The sequence below is a fragment of the Chionomys nivalis genome, chromosome 5, assembly GCF_950005125.1.
Source record: "Chionomys nivalis chromosome 5, mChiNiv1.1, whole genome shotgun sequence".
NCBI lineage: Eukaryota > Metazoa > Chordata > Mammalia > Rodentia > Cricetidae > Chionomys > Chionomys nivalis.
Window position 1 is genome coordinate 82,056,390 of NC_080090.1, and position 9,807 is coordinate 82,066,196.

Sequence of the window (9,807 nt, forward strand, 5' to 3'; positions counted from 1 at the left end):
GGGTGTCAGATGCCCTGGAACTGGAGTTACAGATAGTTGTGAGCTGCCCTGTGGTGGCTGGGAATTGAACTCAGGTTCTCTGGAAGAACAGTTAGTACTCACAACCATTGTTCCATCTCTCCAGCCCCACGCCACTGAGTCTTTAATTCATTCAACAAAACTCTGAGTGCCTGCTATATGGCTCCAATGCTCAGGATCTAATGCTTGGGGTTAAAGAAAGAGATTATAAGGAAGGAAAAGGAAGACAGGGAGTCTAATCCTGGGCTGGAGAGGCGGCTCAGCAGTTAAGAGGGCACTGTTCTTCCAGAGGACCCACGTGGAGCTCAGACTTGCCTGAAACTCTGGTGCCATGGGCTCTGACATGCTCTTCTATCATCAGGCATGCACGTGGACACGTAAGTACATGCAGATACATACACATAATTTCTCTTTTAACCTTAAAAAGGGTTAAAAATAATTCTGTAGGACATAACCAAAGTATTTGGGAGTTAGAGACAGAGAGATACAGATTTTAAGGCTAGAGTTGGCTACAGAGCAAATTTGAGGCAATTAAGGGCTAAATAAGACCCCACACACACACACCTCTCCCTCCCCGTCTCCCTCTCCCTATCCCCAATCCCCTTCCCTTCCATAACCCACTGGATAAACTCTAAACCCAAACTCTCTCTGCATGATATATCTGTCTGTCTCCCACCAGTCAAAGTGACCCGCCCAGGCCTCAGGTCACCCGCTGCTTCCCCTCGTGGGACCGGCCTTCCCCCCCACTACCCTTATATCTTTAAAAAATAATAACACTACCACTGAACCGAAGCCCCAGCCCTCCGGGTTTCTGTTTGTTTGTTTTGTTTTGTTTTGTTTTTTGAGACTGGGGTTTCAGTTGGTAATCCGAGCCGGCCTTGAAGTCTGCCCAAGCCTCAGTCTCCTTAGTGCTGGGGTTCTGGTTGTGAATGGGCACTCCCAGGACAGGACGGCTGGATGGCAGGGGTAGGAAGTGTATGTTAGGTACTGAAGATGCTGCTGACATTAGTGAGACCGAACAGTCCACGTGAATGCTGAACCTTCTCCAGTGTGGGGCCAAAGATATGGCTCATTGGTGAGGTGCACTTGCTCTTGCAGAGGACCTGGTTTCAGTTCCTACACCCACCCTAGTGCCCTGCAGCTATTAAGGTCTCAGTACCCACGTGGTGGTTCACAACCGTTGGTCACTCCGATTCCAGGAGATCTGATGGCCTCTTCCGATTTCCACGGGCACCAGGTACACACATAGTGCACAAACATACATTCAGACTAAACTCCCTAAACTCCCTGACATTAAATAAATAAAAATTTAGATAAACATTTTCCAACTGAAAGACCATAAAGAATGACCGGTGTGGAACAGAGCTATAAACCCAATCATTCCCTAGGGTGAGGCCTTGGTACAGAAATGAGGGAACTATCCAGAGAGGCTGCTTGGAGTTAGGGTATCTCTTTGCAGTACCCAAGAATAGACTCATGCATGCTAGGCAAATGCTCTACCATTAAGCTATACCCCGAGTCCCCATCACTTTTCTTTTTCTAAAAAAAAAACAAGCAGTAGTGGTGCAGGCCTTTAATCTCAGCATTCAGAGGCAGGCAGAACTCTGTGAGTTCAAGTCCAGCCTGATCTACAGAGTGAGTTCCAGGACAGGTTCCAGAGCTACACAGAGAAACCCTGTCTCGAAAATCAAAAAATAAATAAAAATAAATTAATTAATTAATTAAAAAAATCTTAGCTAGCCCTGGCAGTATGTACCTGTAATCCTAACACACTGGAAGCAGAAGAATCATCAAACGTTCAAGGGCAGGCCAGGTTACAGAGTGTATCTGAAGTCAGGTTAAGCTACATAGCAAGAGCCTGCCTCAATAAATAATTAAAATAAAAATTAAGAAAATCAATAACTAAACGGTGCTGCTATGAAGCTCAGGCTATCCTGGAACTTGCTGCTCTCCTGCCTTGACCTCCCTAGCAGCTGAGGTTTTTCTTTCTTGCTTGGTTTTTGTTCTTCAATTACTCAGTGTGAACCCACGCCACCAAAGAGGGTTGCCAGAAGAACTTGCCAGAATTAGTTTGCTGGTGCTTAAAAAGAAAACAACAATGCGGCAATGGCAAGAATTGGTAAAGGACCTACCTCCTTTATCCCTGCAGCCACACATGTGGGAATACGCGGGCAGCTCGGCCAGTATCCCTGCTAATGGTAGCTCTCTGAAGGGAAATCAAAATGGGCTCTTTAAGGATGCTGGGCCTCTTAAAAGCTTCCCCTCCCACCATCTCCGAGGAGGAAATGTAGGCAGGGAAATAAAAAGAAAGGCTGAAATTAGCCATTAAATCTCTTCCTTGGGTAACCCCTGAAAAAAAAATATTTAGGTCCCCAATAAAGTTTTATCAGCAAATGACCAAACATCCGAATCACTAAAGAGGTAGTCTATAATAACTAATGCCTGAAGAAGTCAAAATAATAAAGTCAAAAGCAAGTGTGATGGCAATTATTCAGAGAATTCAGATGCAAAATAGTCACTCCAAATACCTATTTCAAAAGAACGTTAATCTTTCATTTGTTTGTTTTTTTAAGACAGGGTGTCTGTGTAACAGCCTTAGCTGTCCTGGAACTCTCTCTGTAGACCAAGTGACCTCAAACACAGAGATCAGCCTACCTCTGCTTCCCAAGCGCCACCACCACCAGGCAAGAAGTTTAATCTTTTAAATTCAATTCTTGCCTTGATTTTAGCCTACAAAGGCTCTTTCCACTGTTAAACGGAATTTGTAGGAAGCTATTGAGTTGGATTGTGTTCCAGCACTGGGCTCAATAGCACAAACCAATATGTCCGTGCTACAGGACACAGTTCCATTAGGTGTATTCTCATCACTGAGTCCCTGTTGCTCGGAGTCTAAAGGCTAAAACCCTCAGCAGCTAGGGTTCTTTTTACTCAATTACATTCCCTATCCGTGAACCTGTTCTAACTCTGATGCACACCTATATGCTGCTAATCATTTGGGTGTTTTGTTTCTTGTTTTGCATTTTTCTCAAATAACTATTTTGTTTGTTTGTTTATTAAGACAGGGTCTCACCCCGTAGCTCTGGCTGCCCAGCAAGGCGCCCTTTAGACCAGGCTATCCTAGAAACTCACAGCAATCCTCCTGTCTTTGCCTCCTGAATGCTGGGATTAAAGGCATGTGCCCCCATGACCATCTTGAATCAATTTAAATTTGTTTGTAAATGTAAACACTTTAAGTTTTTCATCTTTAGCACTACTGAGAATGGCTGATGGATTTTTCTTCCCCCTTACTCAATGACTTTGGCATTTTGAATTAATGCGTAAGTGTGTGTCAGTTTGTTTTTTGTCTTTTGGTTTTTTTTTTTTTTTTTTTGGTTTTTCAAGACAGGGTTTCTCTGTGGTTTTGGAGCCTGTCCTGGAACTAGCTCTTGTAGACCAGGCTGGCCTCGAACTCACAGAGATCCGCCTGCCTCTGCCTCCCAAGTGCTGGGATTAAAGGCGTGCGCCACCACTGCCCAGCTAGTTTGTTTTGTTTTTTAAGATGATTTTCTGTGTGGGGGCGTTTTACTCACATGTATGTATGTGTGCCACTTACATGCCTGTCCCTGTTGCCTTGTGTCAGAAGAGGCCACTGGATTGCCTGCAACCAGAGTTAGCGAAAGTTATGAGCCACCACGTGGGAGTTAGGTGCCAAATCTGGGTCCCCTAGAGGAGCAACCAGTGTCCTTAACAACTGAGCCATCCAAAAGGAGGGGTGTAGGGAGCTGAGAGGCACTCAGTGGTTAAGAGTGCTCCCTTCTGCCTATTCTCCCCAGCCTCTGGAACCCACTGTTCTCTGAACTTCCCCGAGACCAAAGTTTTGTATTGTTTTGCTTTTTTTTTTTTTTTTTTTTTTAATTCCACATATAGATGAGATCGTCACCCAAGAGCTCACGGACTCGAGTCCACTCTTGTACGTTCCGTGGACCTCAACAAACGTATAGTGACTTGTGGAGCAGACTCAGTGTCCCTACGGTCTCCCCGCTTCCCGTTCTGGCTCCCAGAGTGCCAGGGGCACAAGAACAATGTACGTGTCCGGTGCCAACATGGCTGCAGCGCAACCTATGCTCAGATTCAAGGAGCTTCGGGTACAATGAGCGAGAGAACTAACGTGCAGGTTTTTCTCTGTTCCTTTAGCAGCTGGTCACCTAGCAGGTGAGGCTGTTCTGTCCCATGCACAGGCTCTCCCTCCAGTCTCTCCGCCCCAGCCTGCCTTATCTAATCACTCTCTCCTGTGCGCACATTCTGTTCTTTCCAGTCCCTTGATCTGTCTTTAGGCTACTTCTCACCTCACAGGAACGCTCCTCATTTTTTTCTCCTCTACACCCATCCATCCTTCCAACCCAGCCGCCTCCACCCAAGCTGCTAGTGAATCCTCCAGTACACAGTGTTGCCTTCCCCCAGGAACACTCTGCCACTGCGCCCTTTGAACCCCCAGTGACAGCTCCATCATTTGGCCCTGTTTAGATACTGGCTTTTACTGCTAGTTAAATTTTCATATGCACAGGTCTTGCCTCCTCCGCTGAGTTGTAAACACCTAAAACACAAAGGCTCTGTTGTCCCCTCCAGGGAATGCGCAGTTCACTGCAATCCACCGGTCTCTGAACTCTGCACCTCTGGTATTTCCACCAAAATCGCAGCAGAAGACTCGGAAGTTTGTCTCTTAATATATTTCAGTGCAACTGGGACAGAATCATAGACCTGGGTCTCTCGCTTTCTTGTGGCTGATCCTGACTTAACCTCCAAGGCAGCTTTCTAGCTTCACTCGGTAACTGACTCACCCAGAACTAGCCTTCCCCTGGCCCCACACGCCACTGGTTCACTGTGTTACACAGATAAATAGCTGAAATTGTGTATGGGAGACAAATTTTAAACCATTGGAATTGTGTATGGCAGACAAAATTTGATGAAAATTCCATACTGTTTCAGCCTGCCCTGGCATGCTGTCACGAAGTCCCTGGTTCTCAGGAAAAAGAAAGTACTTTGAAAGTATCTTGGTAGAAATGAATTCATATGGGGTGATTCTCTCAGGTATTCTATAGCTGTGAAAACAGCTGTCACACGAAATACCGAAAGTTGAGGGTGCCCTGGCTTGGCTGACAGAAGACCATTTTCTTCTTAAGAGCTACTTACTGCTGTCCAAAGAAACCCTTCTTCTTCAATCCCGTACCTTAGAAGAAGAGAAAATCTGGTTGGTGACCATTAGCCAGCTTTATTTTATTTACTAAGGTAAGATTTATAGCTTCAAGTAAGACTAAACTCATGCACTACCCACAATTACCTTGCAACACAGAATAAGCTTTCTAAGCTTCTTCGTAATCGCTGGACTTTCCAGGAACCATGAAAATTCCGGGGCACCCCTTGTTCCCACAACCTTAAAGAAACAGCCAAGTCACCGTGAGGAGGGAGTGGGAGAAACGGTGCCTGCTGGAAAGGTGGTGTGTGGGAAATGATCTCTAAACAGCCTGAAAGGGGAGGGTTCTTTCTGTTGGTTTTGAGGCCCCTTGCTTGGCTCTCTCTCCCCCAGGCTCATCTCTAGCTTGCAGCGATCCTCCAGCAGAGATACAAGTGTGAGTCACCACACTCGCCTGAGACGGTAGTTTTGTTTTTTAATTATTATTATTGTGACACTGATTTTTGTGTACGCATGTGTGGAGGAAGCCGGAGGACAACTTGCAGGAACTGGCTCTCTCAGTCCACTTTGTGGGTTTCGGGAATTGAACTCAGGTTATGAGTTGAACTCTGAGTTGGTGGCAAGCCCTGGGACGGTTTTGTTTGATGGTGGGTTTTGATTTATTTGTGGGTTTGTTTGTTTGTTTAATGTACTTATTGGTTTTTAGGATTCTTTTAATATAATATATTTTGACCATATTCTTTCCCCCAACTCTTCGTAGTACCTCCCTATCTCCCTCTCCACTTCACGAAGGGAGAAATAAGTCTATGTGGAAAAGGAGGCAGAAATGTTTTAAGAGCCAAAGGTGGTAGATGACTCCAAGGCAACAGAATCTTCCAGACACAAAGCCCGACCCTACTAGGAAAGAGAAGAACAAGTTTACTCCACCGGGGTCACTGCATCTGTCAGCCAACTCCAGGGCAAGCAGCCATGTTCTTGTGTGTTCTTTTGTTTGTTTGGCTAGCTTGGTATTGTTTTTCTTTTTGGTTTTGTTTGTTTGCTTTGATTTTTGTTTTGTTTGAGGGAGACACAAGGTTGCTTTTCAATGCACTTAGACCAATAGATAATTCTGTGGACAGGAGTTTAAAAAAAAAAGCAATAGTGATACATAAAATCAGACATCTAAATAGGATTAGTTGGCTTTCAAGACCATCAGAATAAGTAGAGAACACCAGGTATGATGGGGCACGCCTTTGAGCCTGTCACGTGGAAGGCAGAGGCAGGTGAATCTCTGTGAGCTGCCATCTCTAAATAAACAGGAATAAGGCTGGTTGGTAGCCCAGAACTGACAAGCCAGCACTCAGGAGGTAGACACAGACTCGCTTAAGCTCAGGCCCGTTGTTATTGGTCAACCTTATCTACGTTTGTGAGCTCCAAGTCATGTCTATCTCAAACGACCAAAGGAAACTAAAACAAACAAACAGAAAAACAGGTGGGGCTGGGGTAGAGTCCGTCGATAGAAGGCTTGGCAGGCATACACGAGATTCTGGCTTTGATTCCAGCACTGAAAATAATAATAATTCATAATAATAATAATAATGCAATCACCCAGAAACAACAAAAGGCGACTATACAAGAGAAAATGAAAGGACAAACCATCAAAAAGAAATATAAAATATATTCAGTGTTGCAGCTCTTCTAGAATTTGTCTAGCAGATTTTCTGACTTTTGTCAACCCCCCATTATAAATATATATTTATAACATTTATATATGCCACCCCCCCAGACTACCACCACCCCCCTCTCTGATGGATAGGACATTATTCAACACAGCTAATGACATACTACTGAACTGCATCCTCATCCCCATAGTATTTTTAAAGGCTTATGTCTCTTGGTTTTAATTATGAGCACACGTGACTCTTCGTGGGAACATGTATGTGCACACGGGAGCTGGTGCTTGGAGGCTGGAGGTAGCAGATCCTCTGGGAGTTGTAGTTGAAGGCAGGTGTTGTGAGCCACCTGACATGGGTGTTGGGAATCTGAACTCACCCCTGGAAGAAGAGCAAGTGATTTGAATCACTGAGCCATCTCTCTCAGCTGATGTTTTAATATATTCTGGGCAATAAATACTCATCTTCAGAGTGCTGCAGCACGCTGCCGGCTCAGTTTGGCCTCTGGGCTCTCAGGAGTGCGGAACACGAGCTGGACTTTCTTCAGTGACAGAAATGCTCTAGAAGCAGACTGTCTAGAACCGCAGCTGCTGGCTGAGCTAGCGAAGCTCCTGAAGTGTCGTGAGAACGGCTGAGAAGACAAAGCTAAGTGGGAACAACTCGTTTACGAGTCTCGAAGTGAACCGTGGGGGTGGCTCAGCCATAGACTTGGCTCTGCGTGTGCAAGAGCGTGGGTACAACTCTCAGCACCAAAATAAATAATAAAGCAGGATATAAAGAGAAGCTTACGTGGGGGGGGGCAGGTTGTAAGTTTGTGGTCAACAGGGACTACAAATCAAGGTGTGTGAGTGTGTGTGATACCAACTGGGGCTCCAAAGCACAGCGTGTCTGCATGTATGGTAATAACTGGTGGCTGCCAGAGCTCAAAAGGAAAGAATACGAGTCTATTGCTCAATAAATGCTTTCCTGTTTCTCCAGGCTTGAGATTCTCATCTCTAGAATCTGAAAAGTCATCTTCGGTATTAGACAAATACATATTCAAACCACCTCAGCTCTCATTTCAAAGACAACAGGGCAACTGCTTCGTCTAAGATCTAGATTCCATGACTGTCATGTGACCATTGATGTAATATCTGGCCGGTGGGTTGCAAGCAGAAGTCATGTGTGCACTTCACAGGATGGAGCCGTGAGATGCACCCTGAGCTTTCTGTTGAAAAAAAAAAAATGAGGCAATAATGACTCATGAAACCCAAAGCTATGTCTTGGCCCCTGCAGTCAAAGCACATGCCAAGAGAGAGAAGAAACCTAGGTGTTTCGTGTCTGTGGAACTATCATAGCCAAGCTGGCTTAGCCATGTTGGGTGAGAGAAGAAATTCCTGTCGGCTGAAGCCACTGTTATTTTGGGTGATCACAATTCAGAGTTGAGCCCAGTTCAAACCAGCTTTCTCATTATGCTTCACTCAGGAACAATTGCTGCTCTCCTCAGGAGTGTTTTAGGACAATCTTCGTCCTAGATGGCATTATTATCCTCAGAAGAACTACGTTCAGATTAGGGTCTGGATATCTGTGCTCATCAGGTGCATTAATACAATTGGGGAGGCTGCTTTCTCCTTCTGCAAGCTCCTCCAGCAGGTGCAGAATCAGATCTGCAACAATGAGCCTAAAGTCAAGAAAACCATCTCTTGCTTCCCACCCTCCCCACCCCCTCACCCCCCAGTGACTGGGGAGACTCCAAGACTAGCTGGATCAAGAGGACAAAACCCTGAGAGGGAAAGGACTCCCTCCAATTGTCTGCCTGTCTCGGCTGCCTGTCTCTCAGCTGCTGTTTCCCTCGGGTCTCTCCTTCCTTCCCACCTACCCATGCTGATTGCTTTTCTCCTAAGTAATCAGAGGAACCAATGGCTCTTGCAGGTAAAGGCTGTTCCTAGGAGAGTAGGAGAAAAGACGTAACAGGCTGGTTACAAGCAATTTCAAAACAGATTTGTTCACCGTCATATCCTACGATTTTTGTTTTGTTTTTTTTTAGACAGGGTCTCACGTAGCCCTGGCTAGCCATAGGTACTAGCTGAGCTAGCGAAGCACCTTAAGCGTCACGAGAACAACTGATAAAATAACTCTAAGTTGAAATAACTTGTGTACATGTCTAAATACAGCCTAAGTTTCACCTATGTGTTGAAAGCTCGTACAGTCCAGGTAGGAGCATGAGAATCAGAATTATTGAGCATTAGGAACAGAGATGCAGGAGAAATAAGAGACAGAAACCCAGAACAGCTTCGGGAGGGACAGTCAGTGAATACTGAATCCACCTCATTTACTCTTCACATACTTCACTCCAGAGGGGAGGGACGCAACAGACTTCATTAGCATGATATAAGGAGTAGTCTTGAATTTTCTGAGCTTTGGTCCAGGTGGAGCGGATCCATCTCTATACCCAAAATACTAATTAGCCACACCCTCAGTCAGAATCTCTCGTTTGTAGCCACACCTGTTGTCAACAAACTTTGAGAGAGCAAAAATAAACTCAAATCTGGCTGGGCAGTGGTGGCGCACGCCTTTAATCCCAGCACTTGGGAGGCAGAGGCAGGCGGATCTCTGTGAGTTCGAGACCAGCCTGGTCTACAAGAGCTAGTTCCAGGGCAGGCTCCAAAACCACAGAGAAACCCTGTATTGAAAAAGCAAAAAAAAAAAAAAAAAAAAGCTCAGATCCTCTGACCTCCAGTCAAGGAGGAACAGGCTCACGACTGTGGGTCCTCCCTCACATCTATGGAGTCTACAGATATGCACTTTTGGAAATTGTATTCATTTATTCATGACTATCAACACATTAATGTGTGGCTTCTAGTGGCAGGTCTATGTGATACAACTTTATTCTCCTGGGATGTTATCGTTGGAAGCTGGAATTCACTCGTGTGGTACAGTTGCTCCCCGGTTTCCGTAAAGGCTTGGTTCCAGACGCCTCTACAGGCA

At 45.3% G+C, this 9,807-nt stretch overlaps 1 non-coding gene across 1 annotated transcript; it reads left to right on the top strand.

Annotated features, from left to right (window-relative positions):
* Positions 1 to 6,849: 6,849 nt before the first annotated feature.
* On the top strand, positions 6,850 to 6,907 carry LOC130875293 (U7 small nuclear RNA). Its single transcript, XR_009057219.1, has one exon. It is a non-coding gene; the product is annotated as a U7 small nuclear RNA (small nuclear RNA).
* The last annotated feature ends 2,900 nt before the right edge of the window (positions 6,908 to 9,807 follow it).